This window comes from Phyllobates terribilis, unplaced genomic scaffold, assembly GCF_046119375.1.
Source record: "Phyllobates terribilis strain yellow unplaced genomic scaffold, ASM4611937v1 Scaffold_11__3_contigs__length_659146591, whole genome shotgun sequence".
Classification (NCBI taxonomy): domain Eukaryota; kingdom Metazoa; phylum Chordata; class Amphibia; order Anura; family Dendrobatidae; genus Phyllobates; species Phyllobates terribilis.
The window spans coordinates 233,425,591-233,438,078 of NW_027362771.1; the positions used below are offsets into that span (position 1 = coordinate 233,425,591).

General features: G+C 38.7%; 1 protein-coding gene across 1 annotated transcript in view; it reads right to left on the minus strand.

Annotated features, from left to right (window-relative positions):
• SLC23A1 (solute carrier family 23 member 1) overlaps positions 1–7,708 on the minus strand; it is a 457,722-nt gene extending 450,014 nt beyond the window's left edge. Inside the window, exon 1 of the mRNA XM_073652114.1 lies at positions 7,561–7,708. The gene's annotated coding sequence lies outside the window, so the exon portion shown is untranslated. The remainder of the gene's footprint in view (positions 1–7,560) is intronic.
• Between the last annotated feature and the right edge of the window lie 4,780 nt (positions 7,709–12,488).

The window sequence follows — 12,488 nt, forward strand, 5'->3', positions numbered from 1 at the left end:
CCTGATGGAGGTCAGTATAGATGGACTAATACAACAAGTCCCACACACAGCTAGAAGCCCAAATATTTTTTCAGAGGTACTGTAGATGCAGATAAAAATTATTTTTAATTTGCAACCTGATGGAGGTCAGTATAGATGGACTAATACAACAAGTCCCACACACAGCTAGAAGCCCAAATATTTTTTCAGAGGTAGATGCAGAAAAAAATATATTCAGTTTGCAACCTGATGGAGGTCAGTATAGATGGACTAATACAACAAGTCCCACACACAGCTAGAAGCCCAAATATTTTTTCAGAGGTACTGTAGATGCAGATACAAATTATTTTTAACTTGCAACCTGATGGAGGTCAGTATAGATGGACTAATACAACAAGTCCCACACACAGCTAGAAGCCCAAATATTTTTTCAGAGGTACTGTAGATGCAGATACAAATTATTTTTAATTTGCAACCTGATGGAGGTCAGTATAGATGGACTAATACAACAAGTCCCACACACAGCTAGAAGCCCAAATATTTTTTCAGAGGTAGATGCAGAAAAAAATATATTCAGTTTGCAACCTGATGGAGGTCAGTATAGATGGACTAATACAACAAGTCCCACACACAGCTAGAAGCCCAAATATTTTTTCAGAGGTACTGTAGATGCAGATACAAATTATTTTTAATTTGCAACCTGATGGAGGTCAGTATAGATGGACTAATACAACAAGTCCCACACACAGCTAGAAGCCCAAATATTTTTTCAGAGGTACTGTAGATGCAGATAAAAATTATTTTTAATTTGCAACCTGATGGAGGTCAGTATAGATGGACTAATAGAGAAAGTCCGACACACTGCTAGAAGGCCAAATATTTTTTCAGAGCTAGATGCAGAAAAAAATTATATTCAGTTTGCAACCTGATGGAGGTCAGTATAGATGGATTAATAGAACAAGACCCACACAAAGCTAGAAGCCCAATATTTTTTCAGAGGTAGATGCAGAAAAAAATATATTCAGTTTGCAACCTGATGGAGGTCAGTATAGATGGACTAATACAACAAGTCCCACACACAGCTAGAAGCCCAAATATTTTTTCAGAGGTAGATGCAGAAAAAAATATATTCAGTTTGCAACCTGATGGAGGTCAGTATAGATGGACTAATACAACAAGTCCCACACACAGCTAGAAGCCCAAATATTTTTTCAGAGGTACTGTAGATGCAGATAAAAATTAGTTTTAATTTGCAACCTGATGGAGGTCAGTATAGATGGACTAATAGAATGATGCTATGCCCAAAAGATTTTACTTCACTAGGTGCAGTAAAAAAATTGGTATTCTATACACAGGTGGTATATCTTGCAGCACAGATAGGCTACTCCACTGACTAACACACTCTGCAATAGGCCAAAAAGGATTAGCTTTGCTAGATTCAGCCAAATGCTGTGAAAAAAACTTGCACAGCACTGGCACAGACCTGCCTGGCAAAAACTGATAGGAACTGATGTAACCTAGTCCTGAAAAGGACTCCAATTACAATTAGTCTTTACTCCCACAACCTATCTATTTAAGAGCACAGACCTCCCTGATAAAAGTCGTAGGAAATGCTGTAACCTAGTCCTTAAAAGGACTGCAATCACAACTATTCCCTACTCCCAAGCTATCTGTATATTTGTGCGAAAATTGGCTTGAAATTAACAAGGTATAGCGCACACAGCAACAGCGGTGCCGTCTAACACGCAGCTGCAGCAGTGAGAAAATGGTGGCGACGGGGAAAATGGCTTGGTCTTATAGGGCAAGGACATGTGACATACACATGCCCTTGCTTGTGTGAAAAAAAGCACTTCGCTCCGTGTGTGCGCTGCTGATAGGCTGACAGATTGCACCTCCCCACTGCAAATGCAGGAAAGAGAAAAAAAAATGGAGATCTTCATTGTTCCTGCAGAGATCCATCCCCTGCCCCTCCCCCCACTCCGCTGTACACTCAAACTGCGTATTAACATTAATTTTCATCATTACTGAGAAAAAAATCCAGTTATGATTTTGGTGCACGAACAGTTATCGAACATAACCTCGAACAGCCGAATTTTTATCAAATTGTTCGTGTTCGCCGAACGGCTCGAACACCGCCCAAAACAGCTCGAATTTGAGATTGGCGAACAGTTCGAGTAGAACAACGCTCATCTCTAGTCTCCAGTCTTTTCAGGATCCGATTCCATCACTATTCAGACGGAAGGCAGAGGTAACAGATGAAGCAGTTTTTGTAGATGGTTCCAGATTCTATTCAGATGGACACTATTATAGAGGATATGCCATTTTTTATCCCACAAGAGGACAGGTGGTAAAACGCAAGTTATCGAGTCATTTTTCAGCTCAGAAGGCAGAGCTCGAAGCAGTAAAAATGGTGCTACAGCTGAATGAGGCTGACGATCAGTGTCCCATTGTAATCTACAGTGATAGCTCCTATGTTGTGAGATCACTGACAGATTACCTGCCAGTTTGGAAAAAAAGAGGCTATGTAGATTCTTCTAACAATAGTCTTGTACATAGTGACACACTGAAAACAATTTTTGAGATAGCTTCAAAAACCCCTAATTGTTTTGCTATTGTCAAAGTTCCTGTCCATAAAAAGTCTGATGATGAATTATCTGTCGGAAATGCAACCGCAGATATGTTAGCCAAAGAGGCAGCCCTGACAGGAGAAGAAATGTTTGAACCTGAACCTCTCGAGGTTTCAGCAGTTCAAAGAACAGACACGCATATCCCTTCTTTTGCGGAAGAACAAGAAAAAGATACAACTCTTGTTGCTTCCCGGGTTGATCCAAAACCTCCCTTTGTTTGTGAAAACGGGGTTTTGTGTCATGACTTAAACGGGTACTTGCGTCCTGTTGTACCAAAACATCTACAGGATGAGTTCACAAGATATAATCATGAAAGCTTGGGTCATTTGGGCCAACAGAAATTGTTAGGCATTCTCAAAGAGAAATTTTACTGGGAAAAGATGGAAGAGACTGTACAAAACATTGTTCAATCATGTCTCATTTGTGCCCAAATTTTAATCCAAGACCAAAAGGACAAAAACCGCCACTACTGCGAACCGCACCTGCAGATGGGCCATGGTCTACATTACAAATCGACTACATTGGTCCATTACCATCAGGTAAAAATGGTTCAGGTATGCATTGGTAGTAGTAGATGTTTTTTCTAAATGGGTTGAAATTTTACCTGTCAGGAAAGATGATGCTTTGTCTACAGCTAGAGTATTAGTTAATCATGTCTTTTGTACTTGGGGGATCCCAAGAATGATTACCTCTGATCGAGGAAGTCACTTCCCGGAAAGATCATGCGAGCAGTTTGTACTATTCTAGGGGTACAACAACAGTTTCATGTACCTTATCATCCACAGTCTGCTGGTATTGTGGAAAGGATGAATAGGACAATAAAATCCAGAATTGCCAAAATGTTATTGGACAAAGGTAATACTTGGGTGGATGCAGTACCTTTTGTACTGTTGAGCGTTAGAGGAACAACTTCCTCCACAACTCAGTTTACTCCTTTTGAACTAATGACAGGAAGGAAAATGCCATTGATTTTCCCACATGAACCATTTTTGTCCACACCTCAAAAAGATGCTGTTGCAAGGTCCAAATGGTTGCAATTGTTGCAGGAAAACTTGAAAACCATTTTCCACATGCTGCATCAAGAATGCAGAGGATGGAGCCACCATATGAATCCAAATTGAAATAAGGGGCTCTAGTCATGATAAAAACTTTCAGGAAGAGTGGACCTTGGGAAAGTAACTGGGAAGGTCCCTTTGAAATAATCGACACCATGGGACGAGTTATGATCCTAGTGCAACCAGCATCCAACGCGGTTAAAAATACCCGCAGACAACAAAAATTGTGGGTACATGTTGATCAATGCAAATTGTATATTGCAAAATAACGATACTGCATTTCTTTTAGGAAGAAATGGATTCCAATAAGAGCTGGAATACGGAATACCATGTCCTTGATGGAAGGGATTCTACACCAATCCTTCAAGAAAAGAAAAAGTTTCCCAGGAAAAGCTACTATCTGATGGGAATCACATTTCTGCTACTTTGTACTATTTCAATTGTGATCTACGCAGAAGACATTTTTTATCATGGAACAAATACTAGTGAAGTGGATGGACATATCAAAGGAACTTTACATTCACCGAAACCAAGAAGATCAAGTATACAAAATCTAATAGATGAAGAAATACGATTCAGTAGATATTACTGGAAACATTTGCATGGGTTATGGTGTAAAATGCTGTATTGAGCTACACTTCATACACGACACTGACATAATATTACATGCTGCCACAGGACCGAAGTCTAAATTTACACCGTTACAAGGAGATTATATACATTAATAAGACAGGCAGATGGGAATGCAATCCTACAGATGTGTTATACTGGAATATAGAGATAAGAGGTGAAGAGAAAGCTGTGTGGTCGGGTGATATTACTAATGATATGCTCACAAAAGGGACAGTTAGAACATCTGATACAGAGATTGTGTTAAAGACACAACTTTTTGGGAAAATTTTTGATCTTTCATTACTTTCTATTACAGAAGGAGATGAAGATTGGGTAAAAACATGGAATTTCCAGATAAACAGAGAATCAGTACAAGTACAAGTACCTGTAGTTTTTACAGTAACAAATACTATCGCTCCAGAAGTAAGGGTTGAACCACAAGCAGAACATAGTCAAGAAAATATGTCTCCTCTTTTATTGAAATGCAACACAAGGTTAGAGTTACCTCCCGAGTCTTTGTTAACATGGACCAAAAACAAATTATTTTTGGGAAGTTTTTCAAATGGTCCAACAAATGTTATACAGTACAGACCAAAAGTTTGGACACACCTTCTCATTTAAAGATTTTTCTGTATTTTCATGACTTTGAAAATTGTACATTCACACTGAAGGCATCAAAACTATGAATTAACACATGTGGAATTATATACGTACCAAAAAAGTGTGAAACAACTGAAAATATGTCTTATATTCTAGGTTCTTCAAAGTAGCCAACTTTTGCTTTGATGACTGCTTTGCACACTCTTGGCATTCTCTTGATAAGCTTCAAGAGGTAGTCACCGGAAATGGTCTTCCAACAATCTTGAAGGAGTTCCCAGAGATGCTTAGCACTTGTTGGCCCTTTTGCCTTCACTCTGCGGTCCAACTCACCCCAAACCATCTTGATTGGGTTCAGGTCTGGTGACTGTGGAGGCCAGGTCATCTGGCGTAGCACCCCATCACTCTCCTTCTTGGTCAAATAGCCCTTACACAGCCTGGAGATGTGTTTGGGGTCATTGTCCTGTTGAAAAATAAATGATGGTCCAACTAAACGCAAACCGGATGGAATAGCATGCCGCTGCAAGATGCTGTGGTAGCCATGCTGGTTCAGTATGCCTGCAATTTTGAATAAATCCCCAACAGTGTCACCAGCAAAGCATCCCCACACCATCACACCTCTTCCTCCATGCTTCACGGTGGGAACCAGGCATGTAGAGTCCATCCGTTCACCTTTTCTGCGTTGCACAAAGACACGGTGGTTGGAACCAAAGATCTCAAATTTGGACTCATCAGACCAAAGCACAGATTTCCACTGGTCTAATGTCCATTCCTTGTGTTCTTTAGCCCAAACAAGTCTCTTCTGCTTGTTACCTGTCCTTAGCAGTGGTTTCCTAGCAGCTATTTTACCATGAAGGCCTGCTGCACAAAGTCTCCTCTTAACAGTTGTTGAAGAGATGTGTCTGCTGCTAGAACTCTGTGTGGCATTGACCTGGTCTCTAATCTGAGCTGCTGTTAACCTGCGATTTCTGAGGCTGGTGACTTGGATAAACTTATCCTCAGAAGCAGAGGTGACTCTTGGTCTTCCTTTCCTGGGGCGGTCCCCATGTGAGCCAGTTTCTTTGTAGCGCTTGATGGTTTTTGCAACTGCACTTGGGGACACTTTCAAAGTTTGCCCAATTTTTCGGACTGACTGACCTTCATTTCTTAAAGTAATGATGGCCACTCGTTTTTCTTTACTTAGCTGCTATTTTCTTGCCATAATACAAATTCTAACAGTCTATTCAGTAGGACTATCAGCTGTGTATCCACCTGACTTCTGCAAAACACAACTGATGGTCCCAACCCCATTTATAAGGCAAGAAATCCCACTTATTAAACCTGACAGGGCACACCTGTGAAGTGAAAACCATTTCCGGTGACTACCTCTTGAAGCTCATCAAGAGAATGCCAAGAGTGTGCAAGGCAGTCATCAAAGCAAAAGGTGGCTACTTTGAAGAACCTAGAATATAAGACATATTTTCAGTTGTTTCACACTTTTTTTAAGTATATAATTCCACATGTGTTAATTCATAGTTTTGATGCCTTCAGTGTGAATGTACAATTTTCAAAGTCATGAAAATACGGAAAAATCTTTAAATGAGAAGGTGTGTCCAAACTTTTGGTCTGTACTGTACATAGAAGTCAATTCGGGAATGTGAGATGGTTGGATATGAATTTTGCTTTTTCTCTAGATAATCCATCTCCTAAGGATTCTGGACTTTATCATTGTTGTGTTTTAACTAAAAATAATTACAACAGTGCAAAGGTGTAAATGTGAATGTTTGGTCAGCAGTAGATAATGTATGTACACAGACAAGGTTTCAACCATCTAGTCCTTTCCAAATCAATCAATTCCAATCTAAACCTCTATTAAGAGATGGAGTGTTTATGACTATGATATGGACTTTCAATATGACTAATTGGAAAATATCTTCCAAATATCCCGAGTGTAAATCACATCTCATTAACATGGAGATGGGAATAGAACAATGGTTTGGGAAAAGAACTTTAACACAGATTAGAAGTAAGAGGGGGATATTATAAGGTTTTTTGAGGAGATTAGGAACAGTGGGAAGTTTAATTAATACTATGGACATTCATACACTTAAATCAGATTTGGAAAATATTGGTTATATTGGAGGTAAAGGGGTAAAAATTCAGAAAAGTTTGAATCAACTCCTTGAAAAGATGGTTTTGAACACCGCTGCTGTGTTGGGATCTTCAGTGTCACATCTACAAGATGCTGCTTTAGCTCTAATAGAAAGTGACCAGGAATCCCAAATGGCCGGAGCATGTCTAGAAATTCAGATTGAATATTCCACCAATCTGAAAATGATTGCACAAGCATTGCAAAGTGGAATTACACCTTTAGGAATAATGAGAAATTTGCCTACAGAATATAATTTTGCGTTAAATCATACAGATTTGTGGGTAAACAAGTGGTTAGGATGTGAACAGAACATTTGTATAATAACATCACTAATCCCAATATCGGGAAGAGAAGAAATTATGGTTCCTATAACTGTTCTGGGCATTCCTGTTAGTAATACACAATTACTATATTATCAATTACAGTACACAGATTTTGCATTTGATGGTACAAACAGTGAACAATTAGACATTTCTTCATGCTTACATTTTGTTTCTAAGGTAATGTGTCTACCTGGACAGGATAAAGTCATTTTTCATTCATGTTTCCATAACCATACCTCATGTCATGCCAGAGTTGAGAATGTACACACGATACATGACTTGGTGACTCCAATAAGCTCGAACAAAATTTGTTTCCAAGTTATGTCCGAAAAAGAAGTTGTTTCTGCATTCTTCTCATCTTGTGTACATGCTGAAAATCTGACAATAGGCTTATATTGTATGGAGGGAAATGTAAAAACTATCTCCAAAAAGGAAGGAAGTATTAATATTACGTCAATAGGGACAAGAAATCTGAAAATCCTTCCGATACAGTTCAATTTGTCCCAGATAAATAATTTCCCTTGGGATACGTGGACAAATGAGATAAAGAAAGACAAAGGTTTGTTAAATTTGTTAACAAAACAACTAAAAGAAGCTGAAATTGTATTCAGACATGAACAAGGTAATTTAAATGATATTGAACATGAATGGACAAGTGTGTCAGGCTCATCTTGGTGGAAAAATTTAGGAAGATCAGTTACTAATTGGTCACAGTCTTCAGCGAAAATGGCAGCAGGAAATGTATTAACAAATTCAATCATAATCATATTTATTTTGATTTTGTTGTGTATCATTTATCAGATTTTAATAACGTATAAAATTAAGAAAATATATAAAAAGATAAAGACAGAAATGAAAAAGGAGGATGATATTTTAAGAGAAATGCTAAAAAGAAAAAATTAACTTTTTGAGTGAATTTTTATTTTTTAATTTAGAAGTTTTGGGGAACTCAGATGATGTTCAATACAGGTGTTGATACAAGGTGTTCAGAATAAAGAATGAATGTGATACGAATGGTGAGAGAATGAGTTTAGGATTGATTATGATATTTCTAAAATCATAATCGGGGGGACTGTAAAGTATTAATCTCTTATGATAAAAATATACATAATAAGCTTTGAACCTTGGTTCGAACCATGTTTAGGTTTAAATATTTTCAGAGAAAGACTGAGGGGTTATTTTGAAGATCTTGGCAGAGACACCTGTTCTGTATGTCAAACCTATAGGGCCCTTGTCAATATGGGTTATTTCCAGATAACTAATGATCCTTTTAAAGGTCATTAGCCATATGTTTAAAATATGCCAACATGAGGTAATTGGGCACGTAGGCAAAATAAATACATATTCCATTACTAGGTTTGCCTTAATATGGAGAAGCTACTACTATATCTGCAAGTCGCCATATTGGGTTATGAAACTGTAAAAATAATCTTCAATGTATGTCTATGAGGCAAGATGGTATATAAGCAGAGACAGTTGTATGGAGAGAAGATATCTCATATCTTGAGAATCTCCACCACGGACCATCTCATGCTTCTAAGACTGGATACGTAAGAACTTATAATTGTTTCCTTTCTCTTTTTAATCTGATACTTCTTTTTTTGTGTGCTATAAACTATTTCTTTCCATTTTTGTAATCACTTTTGAATGAACATTAAATGAGCTTTTGTTTTATCCACACAACTCAAGATTGCTTTTCTTCTATCTTCACCGTGCCCTTATCTAAAATAAGGAAGTGTTAATTTTTCTAACACCAATGAATGATGACTTCAGTGTTTTAAAAAGCCACATGGTAAGCCATGTTCCTTTGTCAAAATGGTGAAGACAAAGGACGTTTCTGTGGACATCATAACTGCTATTAGTAGCAAACACAAGACTTCCAAAAGGGTATAAGGCCATCTCCAAGGACCTTGGTATCCAAGTTTCAACAGTGCGCATTGTTATTAAGAAGTTTTCCAAGCATGGAATCATCAAGAACCTCCCTGGACGTGGGGGAAAGAGGAACATTGACAAGAGATATCTTCTAAGTTGGTGCAAATGGTGGAAAAAAAACAACATGTCAAACATCCAAAGTCCTGGAGGCCAACCTGGAATAGTCTGGGGTCATGGTTTCTACAAGTACCATACGCTGCACAATAAACCAAGCAGAGCTTTATGGGTGAAAGCAAAGGAAGAAACCATTCCTGAAGAAAAGACATAAAAAGGAACGAACGACTGATCTTTGCCAAAGAGTAACTTGACAAACCACAATCCTTCTGAGAAAATGTTCTATTGACAGATGATGTCATGCTTTTACAGAAATGCATATAATCAATTTTACTATGCTTTTGTAATAAGATTGAATTGTAGTGTATTGTGTTTACTTATACAACAGTGCCATCTGTTGACAATGTTCTCTCACTACAGCCTGTTTATTTCCTGTTTCATTGGTTACTGTGCAATCTAATCTTTGCTCATCAAGGCTTCCACAGTTTCCCATCAGCCTCTGCACTAGCCTTGACCCCTTCTTCAGCAGCCATGATAGCCTCATGGATGCTGACATGCTGATCATCTCTCTCTCTCTCTGGATTTCAGCACATTTGGTTGTTTACCTCCACAAAGCACAGTTGGTGAGATATTATGTTCCCCTTGTTAGAGCTCACCATATTGTATGATGTAGCTACTCTGTTCTACATGTTTTATTATTAATTAGTCTTCTGCTACTATAGCTATTTGCACTATTCGCCATGTTGTCTAATTACGCTGTGTGTCCTGTACTATACATAATGCTATGTACTTCAGATATGCTGTACTTCATTTTTCTTGTAGTTTTACACTGATCTTATCAATAAAAGTTGTAAAGGAACCCCTTCGTCTACCTCAATGCATCGATAGGAAAGAGTTTAGCTGTCTGTCAACTCCTTCTTGAGCACAGAGTGAGGGTGCCAGACTAGATTAAATAAAAATAGAGCTTTTTGGCGATGCAAAGCAACAGTTTGTTTACAGATAGCGCAATGAAGCTTATAAGGAAAAAGAACACCTTACCAACAGTTAAGCATGGTGGAGGATCCATAATGCTCTGGGGTTGCTTTGCTGCGTCTGGTACTGGAGGCCTTGACCGTATCACAGGAATCATCAAGAGATTTTAGAGCGAAATGTCCTACCCAGTTTAAGAAAACTTGGTTTGAGTCGAAGATCATGAGTCCTCCACCAATGACCCAATTGACCCAAAGCACACATCCAAAAGTACACAGGAATGGTTGAAAAACAAAAAATGGACTGTTTTAAAATAGTCAGCAATGAGTCCTGACCTCAATCCCATTGAAAATCTTTGGGGTGAGCTGAAATCTGCCATTGGGAAAAATAACCCTGCAAACATTCAAGAGATTGAACAAACTGCAAAGGAAGCGTAGGAGAAAATTCCATCTGAGAAGTGCAAGAAGTTTATAGATGGCTACAAGAAATGTTTGGAAGCTGTCAGCAATGCCAAAGGGTGTACAAACAAGTATTAATTAGGGGTGCCTTTATTGTTGCACATGCTGTTTATTCTTTTACTTCATTGAAATTGCAACATGGAAGTTGAAAAACAATGCTTTATTGTTGTATTACTTTGGACCACTAATTAAAAAATCCTAAGTGGGTGATAGGTGTCTCTCAACTGTAGACTAGGAGGTGCTCAGAAGTAGGTATAAAGTCGCATCTAGGCAAAAATAATTACTTCGGCATTCAAAATTGCAAGTAAAAAATATAATTTGTAGTTTTATTATGAAATCCGGTTTCACAGATATTAGAACAAGCCAAGAAAAAGAAGACTAAAAAAATAAGAAAAATAAATTAAAAAACAGTGACAAAATATAAGAAAAATTAGAGTAATAAGGAAAAGAAAGTTGAAATAAGAGCAAATAAGGGGCAAAAAGGGACAAAATAACAAACGAAAGAGAAAAAGACATAAAGAGAGCCAGCCATAGCTACCTGATCCTCATTAGGATATCTGAAAACGAAGAGAGAATAGTAAGACAATCAGAACATAAATATAGGACTTCTCAGAACAAAACCTCGTGTTCCCTAGTGACACCCACCATGGGGAGCCAGCGTTTGAAGGGTATGTATCCAAAATGCTTTGCGGTCCTTGACAAGTGATATAAAGACCCTGAAGAAGAAGGACCGTGTTTCCTTCGAAACACGTTGGTCTGTGGCCCTGCCGAGGCTCTGTAGCCTTTCCAAGTGTGATGTCGCGTCGGACACGCCCCCCGTCTGTACCGCCAGTAAGCGGCAGAGCTTTCGGCCGGAGCCCTCCGCGTCAGATCCATCACCTGGTGTACACTGGGAGAAGCATCATCGGGAGAAGGCTCCCGCAACGGATCTCAGCCAGCTGGACATTACCGTGAGCTCTACACCGTGCGTGGAACTGGGGAAATACTAGATCACCAACAGTGAATACCCCACTGGATTAGCAACCTCTACCTAGGGTGCTAGTAATCAGTCACCACCTGATTCATGGTGTTTTGACAACATTCTTTAAAGTTTTTTGGGGACTGCAGTCTCTTAATCTTCATCTGTTACCAACTGTTTGGGTATTTATCCCCTATCAGTGGAGCGTGATATCAGTATCTGGATTGCAGAGCAACACAATCACATACAATATGTTTTGAGAACATATCACCATCTTGTATGCACATACCAATTGGTGATCTAGATACCTAGTTCAGGTCAGTTTTATGCACTTTTTATAGATTGTGATTAATGAGCAGTGCAGTAGTGTACTTTATTATTAAGTGATATAAAGGTCTCAACAGGATGATAAGTAAGTGGTGGATGAAAATTACTAGGAATTAGAGATGAGCGTTGTTCTACTCGAAATGTTCGCCAATCTCAAATTCGAGCTGTTTTGGGCGGTGTTCGAGCCGTTCGGCGAACACGAACAATTTGAGAAAAATTCGGCTGTTCGAGGTTATGTTCGATAACTGTTCGTGCACCAAAATCATAACTGTATTTTTTCTCAGTAATGATGAAAATTAATGTTAATACGCAGTTTGAGTGTACAGCGGGGTGGGGGGAGGGGCAGGGGATGGATCTCTGCAGGAACAATGAAGATCTCCATTTTTTTTTTCTCTTTCCCGCATTTACAGTGGGGAGGTGCAATCTGTCAGCCTATCAGCAGCGCACACACGGAGCGAAGTGCTTT